The 20,895-nt window shown below is 39.0% G+C and overlaps 2 long non-coding RNA genes across 2 annotated transcripts in view; one reads left to right on the top strand and one right to left on the bottom strand.

Moving 5' to 3' along the window:
• Positions 1–4,542: 4,542 nt before the first annotated feature.
• On the bottom strand, positions 4,543–8,330 carry LOC115287659. Its single transcript, XR_003906581.1, has 2 exons — positions 8,274–8,330; positions 4,543–4,997 (listed from the first exon to the last, which is right to left on the bottom strand). It is a non-coding gene; the product is annotated as an uncharacterized LOC115287659 (long non-coding RNA).
• Positions 8,331–8,532: 202 nt separating this feature from the next.
• LOC115286455 overlaps positions 8,533–20,895 on the top strand; it is a 20,813-nt gene continuing 8,450 nt past the window's right edge. The window contains exons 1-2 of the long non-coding RNA XR_003906071.1: positions 8,533–8,624; positions 14,407–14,488. This is a non-coding gene — a long non-coding RNA (uncharacterized LOC115286455). The remainder of the gene's footprint in view (positions 8,625–14,406; positions 14,489–20,895) is intronic.

The following is a 20,895-nucleotide window of genomic DNA, read 5'->3' as shown; positions in this document are numbered from 1 at the left end:
TTGAAGACAGCTTTTCTGGACCATTTACGGTGGCCCAGTCCCGGGGGTCCACACATGCCACTTTTCTCTCCCTGCCAGTTTTAAGCTGCCCACTAGTGGGTTTATAACTGTGCTCTCAGTAACTGACATTCAAGCCTTCACAACAAGGTTCCAGGAACAGGCAGCAACAAGACCAAAGCAAGAACATTCTTCTTGGATCTTTTCTGATCATCACTTTGTATTTTGTGTAATTATACTTTTTCATATCTAAGTCTGTCATCTATATATGGATTTTGAAAATCAATTGATTTCTGAAAATCGCTTATTAAACAAATGTTCATTGATTTATGGATTTCCTAACATGTAATTCGTGGTGTTTAACCTTCAGAAGCTATTTGGAGAAACCAATGTAGGGAGATAGAGTAGCTGTGTTCTAAGATACATCATTTGAAATGTTTTTCATTCTTTTATTTATTAAAAATTTTTCTTTCTTTCCTTCTTTCTTTTTAATTTAAATCCAAGCCAGTTAACTTATAATGTAGTAATGATTTCAGGAATAGAATTTAGTAATTCATCACTTACATATAAAACTCAGTGCCCATCCCAACAAGTGCCCTTCTTTACACCCCTCACCCATTTAGCCCATCCCCCCCCAGCAACCCTCAGTTTGTTTTCTGTATTTAAGAGTCTCCTTGGTTTGCATCCTCTCTGTTTTTATCTTATTTTTTCCTTCCCTTCCCCTTTGTTTATCTGTAATTCATCTGTTTTGTTTCTTAAATTCCATGTAGTCATTCTTAAATAGGTAATTCAGATTTTCCTTCTTGGAAAGAAATCTTTCTTTCTCTGGAAAGCTCTCTTGATTTCTTGTTTTCTCTGTCTATTTCTAATTAGCATAGGTGGTCTTTGTATTTTAATTCCCTTTGTTAACTTATGCTTAAGGGAAACTGTCTTTACTCTAACTGAAACCATGGATTTATCTGGCCTAAGAGATCTGTGACAGGGGAGATTCATTTCTCTTCTTAAGAGGGAAGCCCGGGGTGAGCGGCAAGTAGGCTTGGTTTTGTGCGGGGGCCCTGGGACTCTCCCGAGGGCAGAGCAGGTATTGGCAACATACAGTGAGGACAACCATCTTCAATACTCTACCAGAGTTTGTGTTAAAAGGTCACTCGTTAACCCCGATAGAAGGGGTCCAGATGAGGAAGGAGCTCCATCCTGTGGAGTAATGCACAAGCACCATGTCACAGTTTTGCCCGTAGCACCATGGGGCACTCAGCTGCCTTGCTACCCTTGGGAAGCCAGGGCAGCACTGAATGATCAAAGGCTTTGTGACATTCTGAGAGCATGAGACATCCAGTCTCTCAGAGAGGAGGAGTAGAAGGGGAAGGACATTCTAGGTAAAGGATGCACCAAGTATAAATACCTGATAGAGCCGGTGGGAGTCGGTGAGGTTTTCAGGAGCAGAACTGATAAACTTGGTGACTAGTTGGATCAGAAACATGAAGAAGGGGGTGAATTTTTAAAAACCACCCTGAACCTTCTAATTTGGATGACTTACTACATAGTCATACTATTAAGAAAGGAAATGCTACTGAGAAAGAGAATAAGAAAGGTTGAGAACTCACTACTTCTGTGGCTTGTCATCTCTGTATGAAATTTCTTTGATTCCTTAAAACACACACACACACACACACACACACACACACACACACACACACACACACAGTGTAAGAGATTTTACTGAGACTAATTTGTCCAAGGTGGCAAACCTCAAGTGGCTAGAAGCAGGATTCAAACTCAGGATGCTGTAACTGCAAAGACAGTGACCTTTATTTTACCATAGAAAACAGGAACACAAGACACCCTATCTTTGAAAAGGATGTTTCCTGGGCTGCAGGCGCTGTGCCCCCGTTCTAAATATGACCCTAGGTACTGAAGTGCCAGAAAACCCATAATATTTTCTCAATTTGCATCAAATCCTAGTTCTTCAATTAGAGAAATTTATCCGTACAATTGAATCCCTAAAACTATGAAGTCCTTCCTTACACAGGACTCTCTGCTCTTTCTCCCAGCATGAGTACATGCCCTGGAGCCCAGATTGCCTCCCGTCTGGAACAATTCTGGGGTGGGGACGGGGGCAGACCCAGCAACATTATTTCCATTTCTCATTCTAGAGAGCATAAGACCTACGTTGTCCAAGATCCAAAGAAGTGTTTCTTAAAGTATGGTCTCACAACTCATCTGAGCTGATAGCTAATCTGTGGGTGCTTGGGCCCCACTCCAAATGTACTCTAACAAAAATTATTGCCAAGTGGTCCAAGAATCTGCATTTTAATACCATCTAATATGATTCTCATATACACCAATGTTTAAAATAATCGGTGAAGATGTTTGTAGACACATCATTGTTGCAATATAGTGTCATTGACAGTGGAGGCAGGATAAGAGACAAGAACATGCCCTTCAAAATATTTTTCTACAACCATCTATTCATTTTCTTATAGATATTCTGAGATAAATAGGGATAGAAAATTAGTCGTCATTTTTATCAGCTTATATGTTCATTGCTGCAGTCAAGATACCTATATGATAACAATGGCCTTCTAAAAAGGTATCTCTTGATGGTTAGGAGTTCATGTGCTTTGGTGAGGGGTATTTCACATGGTGTTCGATTCTCATGGCATTATTCTTTAATTTCTGTAGTTATAATCTGCAGTGGTGGGGTGGAGTTAGCCAAGGATATTCTTCTCCCAGCAGATGCACTCTTACAGAGCAATGCTACCCCAATGCAATGCGCAGTGAAGCTGGAGGCAAAAGTGGGTCCCCTAGGGACCACAATATGTCGTCATTACCCTGCTTTTTTGAACAGTGTCATCTGGCACCACAAGTGACCACGAGAAAGCGAAAGTGTTTCAGTGAACAGCTTTGTGGCTCCAGAATTCCATTATTTTTATATTTATAGAGTGATCAATAAAATAATTTGACTGATGCGCCTACCTATCCTGATTATTAAGGGTGTGAGATGTTGATTGAAGACCCTCAACCAAAAACATGTTGTGCCCAAAAAACTATGCTTAGTACTAATAGGAAGACCTTGGCAGGAGATACGTCACGGAGCATCTGATCAGTGTGCAGAGCAGATCTGCTCTACACCGGGGGCGCCCCCGTCCTCTCCTCCCAGCATAGCCTGTGTTGTTCTTTGTGATCAGGATGGTTCATCTGGGACTGTTAGCCAAAGCACTGTGACATCGGCATAAATCTTAAAGAAATGAGAATTAATCCAATTTGATGTTTTCTTAATTGTTCTGCTTAAACCATATTGCTGAAAATTTGAGAAAATTGGACAACTCGGCATTTGTCTCTGTAACATTAAGCAATCTTAGGTTATTTTGTTAAAGGTAACTTTTACTGAATTTACTGCCCCTTTCCTCTGAAGTGGTCTAGAGGCTAAGGTATATGCATATGAAAAGATCAGGATAAATCAGCAAATTAATGATACACAGAAACAATGAAGACTTTAAAGTGAGGGCTGGAGGAGGGGAGAATAGTGTCATCAAGAAGGCTTAAGGGAAGAAGGGACTATTGAGCTGAAACTTGTATGGATATTAAACAGGGAGGAGAAGATAGGAGAAGATGGTAGTAATACCTCTGACAATAAAAAAGTGCATTTGACAGGTGATGTGCTGAGAAATAGTTGTTAGAGAATAGTTGTATTGAGAAGGAGTGAAAAGTGCGTTCTTGAAAACTAGTGGGTTCCTTGAGACTTAGGAGACCCATCCAAAACCTTCTGCCCAAGGGTTCTCAAAATGTAAGTTCCTGAGAATAAAAGAACCAATGTACAGATAAAAGCCCCTCTTCACTTCCATGAGCTTACTCACCTCCCACAAAAGTCCAGTATAAAGGGGAACCTGAGTGGCTCAGTCACTTAAGCATCCAACTTTGACTCGGGTCGTGATCTCACAGTTCATGGGTTCAAGCCTCACATCGGGTTCTGTGCTGACAGCTCAGAGCCTGGAGCCTGCTTTGGGTTCTGTGTCTCCCTCTCTCTCTGCTCTTCCCCCACTCACACTTTGTCTCTCTCTCAAAAATAAATATATATTTTTTAAAAGTTTAGGATAGGGGACAATGGAGATAGGCACTTGCATCACAGCTGTCTCAGGCACACTACGAAGGTGCACCCATGGGCTGTCTTTTCATAATATCAACTTTATTCGACCACAAAGCAAGGTTATCATAATTGTTAAAGCATGTTCAGGATTCCAAACTCAATGACGTTTCAGTATACATTTAAATTGGCTTCAGGGAAGCTCTGGAGGCTCGGTAGATTAAGTGTCCAACTCTTCCTTTTGGCTCAGATCATGATCTCAGGGTTGGTGAGTTCAAGCCCTGTATCAGGCTCTGCACTGTGGAGCCTGATTGGGATTCTCTCTCCTCCCCTGTTTGTGCTCATGACTGTGCTCATTCCCTTTCTCTCTCAAAATAAATAAACATAAACATTTAAAATACATAGATAAATAATAAATAAAGTGGCTTCATACATGTCACACAAAGCAAAGCTCAATACAGTTACATAACCAACAAGATATAATCAGGGGTAGGAAGTTAACCAAATTATGAAGTCAGTCCATGAGCACATGACTGAAACACGGTCTCGATTTGGTCTGGGTCAGCCCTTGTCACTCACTGCTTATTATGTTCAAGCAGTGGAGGGTCTGCTGTGGTCAGCAATCACTTGGGCAGGGCCTTCAGTGGCAGTTGCCTTTGTGATATGGTCACAAGTGGAAGGGTCAGCACCTGGAGAGTCTGACAGTTGCTGCGAAAGTTCTCCCCTAAAAAGTTAAAGGAGTTTAATCAATCTTGCACCTTTGTAGGCCTCCTCTTGTTCTGTGGGTTATCAGTTTTGAGTGTCTTCAGCCTGGGCTGGTTTTGGAGACATCTGGTGTTAGCTGCAGTGTCCGTGGCTGTTTGCGTCGCTGCTTGGCAGGAACTACCACTTGACATGAGTGACTCCATCTTGCTGTCTACAACAGCAAAGTAAATACTCTAACAGCACAGTCACACCAGGCATTTCTTCTTTGGCCATTCCACCACCCAAGCAGTTCCCTGATGCCTCTCAGTTTCTACCAGGCTTTTTCCTATCTGCTGGCTTCCCCTTCCTCCTTCAGTCTGCCCTTACTCATTACATCCAGAGGGGAGAAAACAAATAATCTCTCTCTTCATCCCTTCACACACCCGCTTCTTCCACACCATGTTTCCTGCTGCCAACAAGCTCCGAGCCAAGGGGGGAAGGAGCATACAAGCATGACTTCCTCTGATGCCAGCTAGTCAGTTCCTCATAAAAATTAACTTTACCATACCTACAGTGACAAATGAGGAATATAGCAAAAAATGTTTTCTCCGTTTCCTCCTTACTTGCTCCTAAACCTCAAGCTCTCCGCATCCACTAACTTGGACACTTTTTCTACTTTCTCTTTCTATCTGACAGTCATTTTATTTCAAAGTGATCAGAGTTCTCCCCTCCCTTCCTTCCTTTCTCCTTTCTTCCCTCTTCCTCTCCCCTCTTGCTTCCCCTGCCCCCACTCCTCTCCCCTCCCCCTTTGCTTTCTCCTTTCTCTCCTTGGGCTGATAAAAGAGCTGTGAAAGTCCCCTGCCTGGAAAAGTCACTTAAGACTTGGTGTCCTTTAAAGTGCACCCTGGGAGCAACAAATATTCATTACTTGTTAACGACTTCTTGCCCAACATGATGTGGGTTTTATATTCACATGCATCCTCTTATTTGATTATCTCTATAATCATGCCAGAGGTATAATCATCCCCATTTGTGTATATATATGAGAACACTGTTTTAATGAATTAACTGTTCTAAGCCTGTACAGCAAACTCAAGACAAAACAAGAACTTGAAACCGACATTGTTGTGTCCAGGGATTTGAAAGTAAGTTGGTTTGGTTCCTCACTACTTTCTCTCCCAGTTTGTTCCTGGGTCTTTGGCTTGAGTGAAAGAAGAATCGCAGCTGTGTTAATGTGAGCACAGCCACCAGCATGACATCCTTTAAATTACTATGACAATTTAAATCTTTGAACAAACATGCCTCATATTAATGATCCTTTTGAGCCAGTTCTCTGTACAGAAATCATGCAAGACACCAAACCAGTTTATCTTTGTTTTTCCATTTTCTGAAGATTTTTTAGAACATATCTTACATTACTCAAGTAGTTCAGACTCCTTCTCTGCTTTCACATCCATTCTCCATATATCCTTAAAACCCTACAGTATTATGTTCTCCAGAGAAAAAGGACCAGTAGGATGTATGGAAATAGACAAATGAAAACGGAGAGAGGTTTATTTTAAGGAATCAGCTCACATGATTTTATGGAGGCTGGTGAAGGCAAAACCCACAAAGAAAGCTGGCAGGCTGGAGACCCAGGGAGAATTCGCCCCTTCTGGGGATTTCAGTCTGTTTTCTCCTAAAATCTTCAATGAGTGAATGAGGCCAACCCACATTATGAAGGGCTATTTGCTTTACTCAGTGTCTACACTTTTAAATGTTAAGCCCATCCAAAAAAATTCCTTGACAGAAACATCTAGAATAGTGTTTAACCAAATATCTGAGTAGTGTGATCTAATCACACTGTCACATAAAATTAACCACAGCAACCACTAACCCCTCAGCTGCTTCTTTTACTTAGATGTGCATGTGTCTGTGCAGGAAAGAAATGCACCCTGAAGTCTACACACCAGGTTCTTCACAAGTAAAGGAGACCTGTCACCCGGGCGCAGTGGGGAAGGAGGAGAAACTTATTTTTTCTGTAGTGTCATTCTGTATTGCTCCCATGTTTTCAAAATGCATTGAGATTACTGGTAGTTATATTGTCAAATTAGTTTTTAGTCACATACAGTAAAAATGAAATAAAGCTACAAAGTTAATGGGGAAACTTCCAGGCCTCTGTTCCACCCCCTCCCCACCCTCTGATTCCTATTTTCTAGAGACATTCCCTTCTAACCCTTTCCTTCTGGCTGAAACTCTGTTTCCAATAGCACATTTAGACTGCTATTTCTTGCCTTTCTGGTTTGAGACATTACCTACTGGCATGATATTCTAGCCTGGAAGAGGGAGTTGAACATGACCTGGCCCCCAGGCTCTCCTCAAGTTTCCCTCAGTCTGTGCTGCCCCAACCCCAAAGCATGTCACATTTGGCTCAAGAATCTATTCCGTGTTAACAGTATTATGGCAGCATAGAAGTCTTCCACAGCAAAGCAATATGTTATTATATGATTACTTTTTAATTAATTAATTAATTTACTTTTAATTTACATCCAAGTTAGTTAGCATATAGTGCAATAATGGTCTCCGAGTAGATTCGAGTGATTCATCCCTGTGCTCATCCCAACAAGTGTCCTCCTTACTGCCCCTCGCCCATGTAGCCCATCTCACACCCATAACCCCTCCAAGGAACCCTCAGTTTGTTCTCTGTATTTAAAAGAGTCTTTTATGTTTTGTCCCCCTCATTGTTTTTTGCTTCCCTTCCCTTAGCTCCCCAGATAATTGCCTGGTTTTATGTGACTTACTTTTCTATGTTCCTACTTGTTTTCTAACTTTGAACTCTTACTATAATTTAGCACATAGCTAAACTGATCAGTTTCAATTTTCCCCTCAAAGTCAGCACTGCTGAACTCCTCCTCATCTGAATCTTTGACTATTTATTACTTATTAATTACTTTCCTGTTCATTTTATCTGAACTTTTTTAGAATAGTTATTAATAGGTATGGGACTTCCTCACTTGATTTTACTGTTTCCTTATTTCTTCTCTCTTATTTTCATGACTTCTCTGGTTTTTATTTTTGTTTTCTAAGGGGTATCCTCAACATTACCTGCCAATCTATTGTTGATTTTTTTACATCTATTATATATTTTTTTGTTTTCAAGAGTTCTTTCTATTCTGTGAATGTTTATTTTTCTGGTATCCTCTTTATGGATGTAATATCTTCTCTCTCTCTCTCAATTTTTTTCAGCTTTCTGCATTGTCCCAATTCTTCCAACACTCTACTGCTCCTGTTCATCTTCCTTGGTTTCTGTCTCTCACATCTGAAGATTTTCTTAAATGCCAGGTGATTTTTGATTGTTCACATTTAAGAGTCAGTCTCTATGAAGCTGGTTGGAAGCTCTGTGTGCATGTCTGTTCTTCACTGTGTGGGTTTCCCCAGAGGATGATAAGGATTTTCAATGGTAAAAACACTAAAGGTTCAGTCTATGTAAGATTGGGGATTGGGGGTTGGGGAGGTGTAGTTTACTAACCAAAGGAATCTTCCAGTCTTCAGTCTCAGAGTATAACCTTGCTTACCAGCATCTGAGTAGAGTGGAGTGTGGTGATGTCACAGAGGGTTGAGGACTGGACTGCGACTGTTGTTATGCAGATACTTGGTCTATTATCCCCATATTCCATTGATATCTCACCCTTTCTTTAGCTGTCTGCTGTCATGGAGGCACCGATAGTATGAGAATAGTGGAAGGTTCTACGGGGTTGGGGGTGGGAGTCTAGGTGTCTAATTACCAATTGGACAAACTTAAATTTTAGTCCATTCTCCATGCCCATGCTCCTGCCTTCAGAGGTACCAGATGGGTCCAGTTCTGAGGCAACAGAATTAGGTAAATAGAATTTACTTCTCCTCTTAAATTTTCTAGTTTATGTTTTATGGTTAATGGAAAAATTGTAACACTCTGGTGTGGTTTTAAATGTACGTAGAGGAAATATTTAAGAAAATTATAAACAGGAAGAGAAAGCGATCTTATAGAGAGGTAAATTTTTTACACTTCACTTGAACTGGTAAACTGTGATGTTATATGTAGATAACGTATATTTAAAACTATCACTAAACTGATGTACAAAGAGATACACTCAAAAACACAATTGATGAATAAAAACAAAATTAAAAAAGTGTTCAAGCAAGTCATAGGAAGGCAAGAAAAGGAAAATGAAGAAATTAAAAACAGAATAAACAAAATGAAAAATAAAATGACAGACGTACACCTTGACATACCAATAAATGCACTAAATAAAAGCTCTGTACTAATTAAAAGACAGAGATTGGCAGAATGGATGAAAAAAACAAGACCCAACTATTAAGCCTGTAAGAAACTTACTTATAATGTAATTATATGGGCAGGCTCAAAGTGAAAGGATGGAATAATATACATTATGCTGACTTTAATCAGAGGAAAGTAGAGGACTATATTAATTTCAGATAGACTTCATAGCAAAGAACATTACAAGGTACAGAGAGGGACTTTTAAAAAAAGTTTTATTCATTTTTAGAGAGCAAGAATGGGAGGGGCAAAAAGAGCGAGAAAGAGAATCCTAAGCAGTCTCCTGCTGTCAGCATGAAGCCTGATGTGGAGCTCGAACCCATGAATCGTTAAGTCATCACCTGAGCCAAAACCAAGAGTCTGACGCTTAACCAACTGAGCCACCCAGGAGCCCCTGGAGAAGGACATTCTATAATGCTATGTCAATCTACCCCAAAGACATAGTAATCCTAAATATGTATCCACTAAACAATGCAGATGCAAAATAAATGAAGCAAAAGTTGATAGAACTGAGAAGAAAAATAGGAAGAAAATCCATAAATATAGCTAGAGACTTTAATCCCCGTTTCTTACCAATTGTTAGAACTAGAGGGAAGATCAGTAAGGATATGGGAAAACTCAATAACCCCGTCAAACAGTGTCTAATTGACATTTATAGAACACTTTATACAATAATAACAGTATACATACTCTTTTTAAGTACTCATAGAACATATACCAAGATGAAGCAAATCCTGAGCCATAAAATCAACTTTTAAAGAATTGAAATCACATAGCATGTGTTCTCTTGACCACAATAGTGTCAAACTAGAAGTGAACAAGAGAGAGGCGGGAACATTTCCAAATACTCAGAAAATAAATAATACACTTTGAAATAATCCATGTATCAAAGAGGAAGTCCTAGGAGAAATTTTAAAAAATACAGTAAGCTGAGTTAAAATAAACATGCTACATATCAGAACTTCTGGGACATAGCTGAAGCACTGCTGAAGGGAAAAGTTATAGCCCTAAATATTTTTATTAGAATATATTAAAGGAAAAGTATTAAATCAGTTATATAAATGACCACCTCAAGAAACTGAAATAAAATAAAATAAAATAAAATAAAAACAAATAAAATAAAAGCAAAATAAACCCAAAGCAAAAGAAAGGAAATAAAGCAGAAATCAATAGTATTGTGAATAAAAAACAACAGAGAAAATCAATGCAAATAAAATAACTGGACCCTTGAAAAGTTCAATAATTTACAAGCCTCTAGCAAGACTGACCAAAAAAAATAAAGACACAAATGATCAATATCAGGAGGAATGGAACAAGAAGTATCACTATACATCCTGCAGATTTCGAAAGTACAGTAAGAGGACACTATCAATAATACTACAGATGTAAATTTGCCAAGCTAGAGGAAGTGTGCAATTTAAACAAACAAATAAGCTAAGGCATTGGGGTGGCTCAGTGGGTTAAGTGCCTGACTTTGGCTCAGGTTATGATCTCGCAGTTTGAGTTTGAGCCCCCATGTTGGGCTCTGTGCTGATAGCTCAGAGCCTGGAGCCTGCTTTGGATTCTGTGTCTCCCTCTCTCTCTGCCCCTCCGCCACTCATGCTATGTCGCTCTCTGTCTCTCAAAAATTAGTAAGTGTTAAAAAAATTTTTTTAATACAAAAAACAAGTTACTAAAACTCATCTAATGGGAGATAAATAACTTAAATATCCCTATGACTATTCAGCAAATTGAATTCATAACCAACATATTCTCAAAAAAGAAATCTCTAGGCCCAGATATTTTCATAAGAAAATTCTACCAAATGTTTAAAAAAGAATTCATGCCAATTCTACACAGTGTCTTCCAGTAAAGAGGACTTTATTTATATGAAGCTTCTAATTTATTTATATAAAGCTAGAAATAGCCTGATACTAAAACCAGTGACAGAAAAACAACAACAAAACTACAGATGAATATCCGTCATGAACATAGACACAAAAATCCTTAACAATAACTAAGAAATGGAATTGAGCAATATCTGAAAAGGATTCATGACCAAATGGATTTTATTCCAAGTTTGCAAGCCTGCTTTAATATCTGAAAAGCAATCAATCCACTAAAAGCAATCAATGTAATCCACTTGATAGACTAAAGAAGAAAAGAGTCACACCCTCTCAACTGAGGCAGAAAAATTACTGGACAAAATTTAACAAACACTCTGATAAAAATCTCAGAAAAAGAAATAGGAGAAAACTTTCTTAGCTTGATAAAGGTGATATATAAAATACCTACACTTAAAGCATTCTTTTTTAAAAAAAATTTTAATGTTTATTTTATTTTTGAGAGAGAAAGAGATCAGAAGTGAGGGAGAGGCAGAGAGAGGGAGACACAGAATCCAAAATAGGCTCCAGGCTCTGAGCTGTTAGCACAGAGCCCCACATGGAGCTCATGAACCATGAGCTCAAGACCTGAGCTGAAGTTGGATACTCAACAGACGGAGCCCCCAGGAGCTCCACTTAATGTCATTCTTAATGGTGAAATCCTGAATGCTTTCCCTGTAAGAGCAAAGTGAAGATGTGCGTAGTCACCATCCCTATTAACCATGACATTGGAACTTCCAGTCTGTGCATTAAGGCAAGAAAAGGAAATTTAAAAAGGAATATAAATTGGAAAGGAACAAACCTGTCCATATTTGCAGATGGCATGGTAGTTTGTGTAAAAAAAATTTCAAGGAATCTCCAGAAAACCTCTAGAACTAGTAAGTGAGTTCACTAAGGTCACGAGATAGAAGACCAGCATACACAAATAGATAGTATTTCTATGTACTTATAATGAGCCCATGGACATTGAAATTACAAATACAGTATTACTTATAACTACTCAAAAAAAAAAACCAAAAAGAGAAACACTTAAATCTAACAAAGCACGTGGGACCTGAATCCTAAAAACTATATAACACTGATGAAAGAAATCAAAGACCTAGATCACTGCAGAGATCCATCATTTTAATGGATTGGCAGACTTCATATAACAAGTCAAAGTCTATTCTCTTCAAATTGAGATATGAGTTTTAAATCAATTATCAAAATCCCAGCAAGATTATATGTAGATGGAGAAAAGATTATTCTCGAATATGTATGGAAAAGGAACTAAAATAGCTAAAACCATTTTGAAAAAGAAGAAACTGAGAGGAATTCATGTACCCAATTTCAAGACATCATATGGCCGCAGTAATCAAGACTGTGGTAGTCACAGAGGACTGGAACCTAGAAATAGATTCACATAAATATGCACAACTAATTTTGGACAAATGTGCAAAAGCAGTTGAATGGAGGAAAGATAATGTTGTTAAAAAACAAATGGTGCTAGAGCAACTGAACATCTATAGGCCAAAATTTGAAATTTGAACTAAATATACAAAACTTTTTATACGCTTTACATAAATATTAACTAAATTGGAGCATGTACTTAAAAGTAAGCCATACAACTCTAAAACTTTTAGGTAAAAAATAATACAAGGAAATCTTTGGGACCTACAACTAGGCAAAGTGTTCTTAAACTCAGCAGCAAAATCACAATCCCTAAGAAGAATTAGATTTCATCAAAATTCAAAAATAAAACTTTTGATCTGGGAAAGACCCTGTGAAGAGAATAAAAAGAAGAGGTCAGGTTGGGAGAGAGTATTTACAAACATATCTGACAAAGAACTAATGTGTAGAAACTATAAAAAAAAAAAAAAACTCCCAAAAATCAATGTTCAAAAAAATCCAGTATGAAAATTAACAGAAGATGTGAAGAAACATTTCATCGAAGAGGATATACTGATGGCAAATAAGCAGGGAGAAAATGTTCAACTATGTAACTGTTTGAGAAATGCAAATGAAGACCACAATAGCTATCACTATACGCCTAATGGAACAGCTGAAAGGAAACAGTGACCATATCAAATGACGCAAGGAATCTGAGAAGCTGAATTCCTCCTCCATTGCTGTGGGCAATGTAAAATGGCACACCCACTCTGGAAAGCAAGTTGCATTTTGTTAACAACAACAACAACAGCAACAATAATAACAACAAACTAAACATGCAACTACAATATGACCCAACAGTTGGATCTTGGGCATTTGGCACAGAGAAAGAAAGAATTGTATTTGTGCAAAAACCTGTACACAAATAATTATAGCAACCTTATGGTAACAGCCCCAAACTAGGAGCAACCTAGATGTCCTGCAGCAAGTGAATGTTTAAATAACCTGCAGTCCATCTGTGTGATGGGATATTACTTAGCAATAAAAAGGAATGAACTATTGGTAGAGACACCAACTGGGATGAATTGCCAGAGAATTAAGCCAAGTAAAAAGAACTGATTTACCCAAAGTTACACAGTGCATGATTCCACTTATGTAAAATTCTTGAAAGGATAACATTATGGAAGTGGAGAATAAATTAGTGGTGGCCAGGGGTTAAGAAGGCAGGAGGGGCTGGGGAGAACTGGGTATGGTTTTGAAAGGACAACATGAGTGATGCTTTTGGTGACGGAAATGTTCTGTGTTTTGAGTGTACATCAATATCTTGGTTGTGATTTTGCACTATAGTTTTGCAGTGTGTTGCTCTCAGGGGAAACTGGGTAAAGGGTGTACAGAAGCTCCTGTATTCTTACAACTGCATTTTGATGTACACTAATCTCAAAATAAAAAGCTTAATTTTTATAAATTAAAAACCCTGCTCAAAAGACTATGTAGATTTAAATACATATATATTTTTTATTATTTATTTTATTTTTGATAAAGACAGAGAGTGTGGGGGGGAGGGGCAGAGAGAGAGAGGGGAGACCCAGAATCCGAAGCCGGCTCCAGGCTCTCAGCTGTCCGCACAGAGCCAAACGCCGGGCTCAAACTCACGAACCGTGAGACTGTGACATGAGCCAAAGTCAGATGCTTAACCTACTGAGCCACCCGGGCACCCCAAGACCATGTAGATTTAATGTAGAAATACATTTATTATGTTGTTTCCAAGGGTCTGCACCCATATGAATGAGCAGTCATGCAATTCTGTCCCACAGCTTAGAAGGCTGGACTAAAGAATATCTTACTTTCTTATATTGCTTCTTGGACACATCTTCTTCCCCATACCTTTGCCCGAATTGAACCTAGTCACTTTTGATCATTACATATGCAAAAATATCCAATAATATTTTTTCAGTTTTTCAAATATTAGGTTTACAGCATGCATTGATTTGGGCTCATTTACCCTCATCAGGATGTAGTACAGATTTCATGCCAAGTTTCCCAGAAACTGTCTATTTGTAGTTTAAAGAGTAAGTATTTTACATATTTACTTATTTAAGAACTTTTTTTTATAGAATTTAACACCTGGAAAGGTAGCTGTATTCGTGTTCTCCAGAGAGACAGAAATAGGACGCATGTATGTATGTATGTTTGTAGGTAAGCACGTAGGTGTTTATTTATTATAGGGAATTAATTCACTTGGTCACAGAAGCTGAGAAGTCCAGGGTCAAGTATACTTCCAGCCTGAATCTGAAGGTCTGTAACCAGGAATGCCAACGGTAAAACTATTACAGAGCCCAGATTTCTTCTCGCCACACAACCGGCCAATGAGCCAACAGGCAAGGAAAAAGCAACTTTATTCACAAACCGTGCAAACGAGGGAATGGTTAACTCTTGTCTCAAAGCACCATCTGCCCTCTGCGTGAAATCCAAGCTGCTTTTATGTCAGCAAAGGGAGAAAGATGGAGGGGATTAGAATGAAAAGGTGACTGATGTCTGTAGGCATCTGAGGAAGGTTGTGCAACTTTGTCCTCTGTCCGTTGATCTTTGCATATAGGAATCTGGTCACGTCATTCCTGTAAATCTAAAGCATAGCATAGTCATCTCTGTGAGCACTTCCTTATCATTTTGGGTGAGGTAGATTTTGGGCAAAGGGGTTTTTGCAAATCTTATATGTAACATGCATACATGCAGGGCTAATCAGAAGCTTTTTTTAAACTATAGGTCACAGTGGCAAAGGAAACAGTAGCAATAAGGAGTCAGATATGCCCAATTTCTCTCAGCAACTTCTAGTCTGAGTTTGGGTCTGAAGGCAGAAGGCTAATATCCCAACTCAAAGAAGGCAGAATTCTTTCTTACTCCGCCTTTTATTCTATCTGGCCTTCAAGTGATTAGATGAGGACCACCCATATTGAGAAGGGTAATTTGCTTTACTCATTCAACACATTCAGATATATATATATATATATTTTTTTAAGGTTTATTTATTTATTTGGAGAGAGAGAGAGAGAGAGAGAGAGAGAGAGAGAGAGAACACAAGAGTAGGGGAGGACAGAGAGAAAAAGGGAATCCCAAGCAGGGTCCATGCTGTCAGCACAGAGCCTGATGTGGGGCTCCAACTCACAAACCATGAGATTATGACCTAAGCTGAAAACAAAAATCCCATGCTTAACTGACTGAGCCACTCAGGAGCCCCTCAGTTTCAGATATTAATGTCATCCAGAAACACCTTCACAGACCTACACGGAATAATAATAAATCAAATATCTGGGTCCCCTCAGGCCCAGTCAAGTTGACACATAAAATTACACTTATATTGACCTTTGAAATATAGTGAATGGTATGAAATCAAAAGAGGCATATCAGCAGTAGAAAGCTTCTATTGGGTCATGAAGGAAAAGTCAGGCATTCCAGGGCATTCCTCTTAGGGCTGCAGGCAGGGGAGGCACTTCCTGGCTTGTGCTTACCCCCTTGCTGTTCTCACTCGCCCTTCTCCAGCCCTGTGACCTCGCTTTCCCCAGGTGTCGCCCACTCCCTGTTGTCTTTTCCTTTGTAAACCTGTTGGCTAGCTTCTCCTGCATACTCAGCATCTTTCCCAGGACTTCTCAGAGATCCCCCGGGGTCCCCGGTGTAACAAAACTGAAGGAACTGTACTACCAAGTCAGGAATACAGAAACAGTGGTATGTGTTAAATATGTATATTAAAAAAATTTTTTTGACTGTGTTTATTTTGAGAGAGACAGAGAAAGCACATGTGCAATCCTGCAGGAAGACAGAGAGGGACAGGGAGAATCCCAAGCAGGCTCCACGTGCTGTCAGTGTAGAGCCCCACGTTGCTCTCAAACCCACCAACCCGAGATTGTGACTTGAGCCCAAATTGAGAGTTGGGTGCTTGACTGACTGAGCCACCCAGGCGCCCCTAAATGTGTATATTTAACAAATGAACGTTTGAACCTGTCACCTTCCAGTGAACCTAATTCCTCTCCAGTTGTATCCGCCTCTCCCTGAGGCTTGCGTGTGTCTTCCCATTGGGAAGGTAAATGGCTAACGCCTCACAGCACCTTTCTCTGTGAGGGTTGAGCTGATATAAAAGGTCCTGGTCTCATTTCACCTCTAGTGAAGATTTCCTACACCTTTCCTACTTCTTTTCACTCACTAATTGTTCTCAACTTTGCTAAAAGTCGCCTCCAGTGGACTTTCCTTACCACCCACACAGTTCAGCCCAGAGCGGGAGGATCCAGAACATCCCGACTCTTCGGACAAACACATGTCCCAACTCAGGTTTGCAGAGCTTGTCAAGCTGTGGGTGAAATGGTGTTAGTATTGCATTACTTTTAATGCCTTTTACAAATAACTTCTCCCCTCTGAACTACATCAGTATTTCCTTTTACAGGAGAAAATAGAAACTTCAGCGTTGTCACGGTTACATGAAATTTACATTCACATTCAATGAAAAATTTCACAGATGGTTTTATTGATTAAAAAAAGCCATGTATAAAATACTTGGTTTCTTTTAATCTGATACTTGTTTTTTAGGTTTAAAATTTATTTAAATGGTCTTTTGTGTACTATTTTTTAAGTTTCAAATTTACATAGTTTTGAATGGGGAATATATCCCCAGGGTGTAAACTGCAAAACATCTCCTTCCCACCTTGGCTCCCAAATCACCCACTTCCCCTCTGTGAATATAACTTTTCCAGCTTCTTGCCCATCCTTCGAGAGAGAGTGTGTATGTGTAAAGGTAGATCTATATTTTGATATGAATGGTGGTATTTCCCCCCACGTAACCAAATTTCTCAGAGATTGTCCCATGGCAAGATAAAGATCTATTTCATTCTTTTTATATGTGCCATGATTTATGGAAACCACTCTACTGATCATCAGTAAAGCTATCACAAATAATTGTACAAGCTTAGGCAAGTATATCTGTAGGTTCTGTACTGTGGAATAATTCTGTAGTTATATCAACGGTAGAATTTTCATGTACTTGATAAATGTACAAGGCAAAAGTGGTTTTAAATAATCTTATAATTCAAATTGATAATATCCTATGAATTTTATGAGGAAGTTAGATGTATGTTAGATGTATGTTAGTTTTTGTCTTATTTTTACTTCTTTTTCCTTTCCTTTTTTCTTTTTATATTCTTTTTCCTCTCTGTCTTCCTTTCTTCTTTGCTTCCTCCTTCCTCCTTCCCCCTCTTCTTTATTTCTCCTTTTCATCTTACAGTATCACCCAGCAGCTATCTGGTTTTTATTAATGGGCCGATTGAGAGCTATGTAACCACTAGGTGGTGGTACAAGAACACAGGGAGAAGTAATTTTGTAAACAGACGAGGAATTAGTTTTGATTTCCTGCTCAGTTTTTAAATTGCTATACACTTGGGCCCTTAAATACCTCCTAAGGGATGTCATTGTGATTGCTGTTTAGCAGTTGGGCCGACATAAAATTGATGTTGAGCTTTACAACAGCTGTTCTAGACCACTTTATGTTGATGTTGAGACTTTTTAAAAATGCTCATTGCTTGAAAATGTTAACTCTTCAGTAGGAATCTGTTAAGTTTTCTGAGTGATTTGAAGGGCTTGCCTATATTTCTGACTGATTTATACATCTTACAATGTTACAGTTGAGACTACTTAGAATTTATAATCCTGCTTTATTTAGCTGCCTGAATTTTCAGTAAAGAAATGACAGTTTCCTAGCTCCTTCCTATGGAAACGACAAAAGGCATCTGCTTACTATGGTTTTACCCTATCGACTGCAATCTGGTGTTTTATACAACCTTGCAACATTGATCTTCATCGAAATGAGTAAAACAGATATTTGAAATGATTTTGGAATTTGATGGAAAAGTATTTTCTGTGTGGGGGTTAGCTTAATTAATTTTTTGAAAGCCTACCTTGTCCCTTTTAATATTCTGAATGTGTGCTTAGACATTATGGATTCATTAATTCTCCTTACCACACACACAAAAAGGAATCGAGCACAAATATTGAAGGTATGATCTGCTTCTGGTGGTATGATCATTTGCATTTACTTTCTGCTGAAATTCTGGGTAACACAGTCAGCACAAGAGTGTGGTTACAACAGTTCGCCATGAATGGTCTGTTGGAGGCCAGCGCATGCGCGGTCCCACGCTCTCATCCTGACCATCTCATCTAAGATCCCTATTAGATTTGTACAAGCACATATACAGTGGCTCTCCTCCTTTGTCACAGCATGTCATGTCAAGTGACAAATCCACATCTTCCATGAAGTCACCTTACAACAAAGTTCCTACTGCCTTGCCTTGATGGTTTAGTTATCTTTGGACAAGTGGCTGATCCTTCGTTTCCATAGCTATTGATAGTTCTACACGTCATTTTTACTAGTGCTCGCTGGATTAGAAAATGACGAAGCAAACATTTTAGCTAAATTGTCTCACAGGTTTTCATGACGGTCGTGCTTTCTTACCATTTAACACGTGTAGTCTCACTAATGAAATTCTGTGATCTGATATTTAATAGTGACTGTTATAACATCACACCTGAAGGGTCGTGTAAGGCATTTCGTGTTTAACTAAAAGGAAAAACGATTTCTTTGTGCCTGTTAACACATTAGGGGGAAAATAATCATAGGGTTCAGTTCACTGGAAGAGCACTAATTTTGAAGAAGCCTCCCTTGGATGATGAAACCATTACAACATTGTTCTAGGAAGTACCATCAACTGCAGCTGATTCCTTGGTTTTATTAGGAGAGATAGCCCATTTTGTGATCTGTAATGTTTAAATCAATTGAACGATACTGAAATCTCTCCCCTGAAATGGCTGTTAAGCAGCTTGCAACCTTTTGTTCAAGAGATTAAGTTTGCATCTCCTCACATTATCTCCTTGTAATTGGAAAACTTTCATTTTGACGGAGAAAATGTGCCAGTATCCCTGTGAGCTTTGCCACAAGCCAATGCAGAATGCCATCTGGAGGACACGCACCCAGGCCCTGCCACAGCCTCCTGTCGGGTTGTATCTGGAACTTTGCAACAGAAAAACTAATAGCATCTTAAGCTCCATTTGTCTAGCTCGCTAGTGCTCTTGGCAGAGGTCATAACCAGCAGTGGTTTTGTTGATTTGCTGCATCAAATGTAATTAGGTTAAAGCACTCACTGACAGCGGCTCTGATAATCGCGTACAAGCCTCGGGCTGAAATTTACCCATTGTGTCAAATTTAAGTTTGGATCAACAAAGACATACTAATTTCATCACTGGAACAATAGAACTTAATAATTTTTAAAGATGCTTATTTGGGACAGGACTTTTTTTTTCACCTTTGGGATATTGTAATTGTTTTTCTTTCTTTTCTTTTTATTTTTTTAGTCACTGGCTCTGCAGTGAAGTGGTTGATACTTTCTGGAAGGAAAGAGCATGTCATGTGTACCCAAGCCACACATCCCTTCCGAACCTTACCTTTGAGTACGTTATGGAAAATGATAAGACATTTTTTGAGTTCTGTCAAACAACTTTGAACTCTACGAAACTCAACAGTTTCATACTTGTAAGGGCAGAGGTAACATTATTACTGGCCCTTGAACTCTTGCTTACTGGAAAACTCCAATAGTGCCCAAAACCTCTTTATAAATGAGTCAGTTTTAGGCTCTGAGTAAGAGAGAGAAACTATTACTTGGGGTTAAATTTAGGGCAAGGCTGGGCCCAGAGCATAAGATAGGCTTTAGCTGTTATTAAGAGCCAGAAGGAAACTACAAAAAAAATTCTGCTTACTGCAGAGAAGGAAAAATTCAGCAGAAGTAAGGGGTACCAGTTTCCTGCATGAATGTTGTAAAACGGGTCTGCGTGAGAGAGGAAGAGCTGGGGTCTGGTCTGGGCAGGCGGTAGCGCTTTGCTGCAATGGTTGTGTTCATAATCTAGATGCTCTGAGGAACAGGCAGAGGAGTTAGGTTTGATGTCCTATACCAGATAACAAGATCCGTAAAATGCAATTTTTTACTGACATCCAAATTTCCTCTCACTTCTCTGCTTCTGGACTCTACCTCGGATACTAGGTCTCACCAAGAAACCCTCTGAAATGTCCAGGGGATGGCAGTAATGTCTGTGGACTTTGTGCCGCATTGGGAAGCTGTCTTGGAGCTTTCCAGGTATGCTGCTTTTGATAAAGGCAAGAGGCATATGTGAGAATGAGGTTAAGGAAGTGTTTATTTGAGGATTTAATATCGTATACACTGTAGGAGTAAAGCAATTATCATGCTGTTAATTTCACATTCATGTACAGCTTATTTATTTGTTGTTTACCTCTCTTGCATAATGAAAATGCTGTGGAAATCTGCTTCTTCTGGTGCTCTAATTTTAAATGAAGCTAAATGTCATGTATAATTTTAAGTTACCGATTGCTAATTCCATTCTATTTTAAGTATTCTATAAGAAGCCCTTTTGTTCCTCCAGAATTCTTTTTAAGAGGAATTAAAGCATAATTGTCCAAGTAATTATAGAATAGGTAGTTAATAGATGGCAACATGAATCTGAAGCGTTACAGGTAAATTTTCAGCCGTATAGTTATCTGAGCCTTTATGTGTGTGTGT

This window comes from Suricata suricatta, chromosome 3, assembly GCF_006229205.1.
Source record: "Suricata suricatta isolate VVHF042 chromosome 3, meerkat_22Aug2017_6uvM2_HiC, whole genome shotgun sequence".
In the NCBI taxonomy this organism is placed as follows: Eukaryota; Metazoa; Chordata; class Mammalia; order Carnivora; family Herpestidae; genus Suricata; species Suricata suricatta.
Note: the sequence above shows the minus strand (reverse complement) of the source record. Positions and strands in the feature narration are given on the sequence as shown.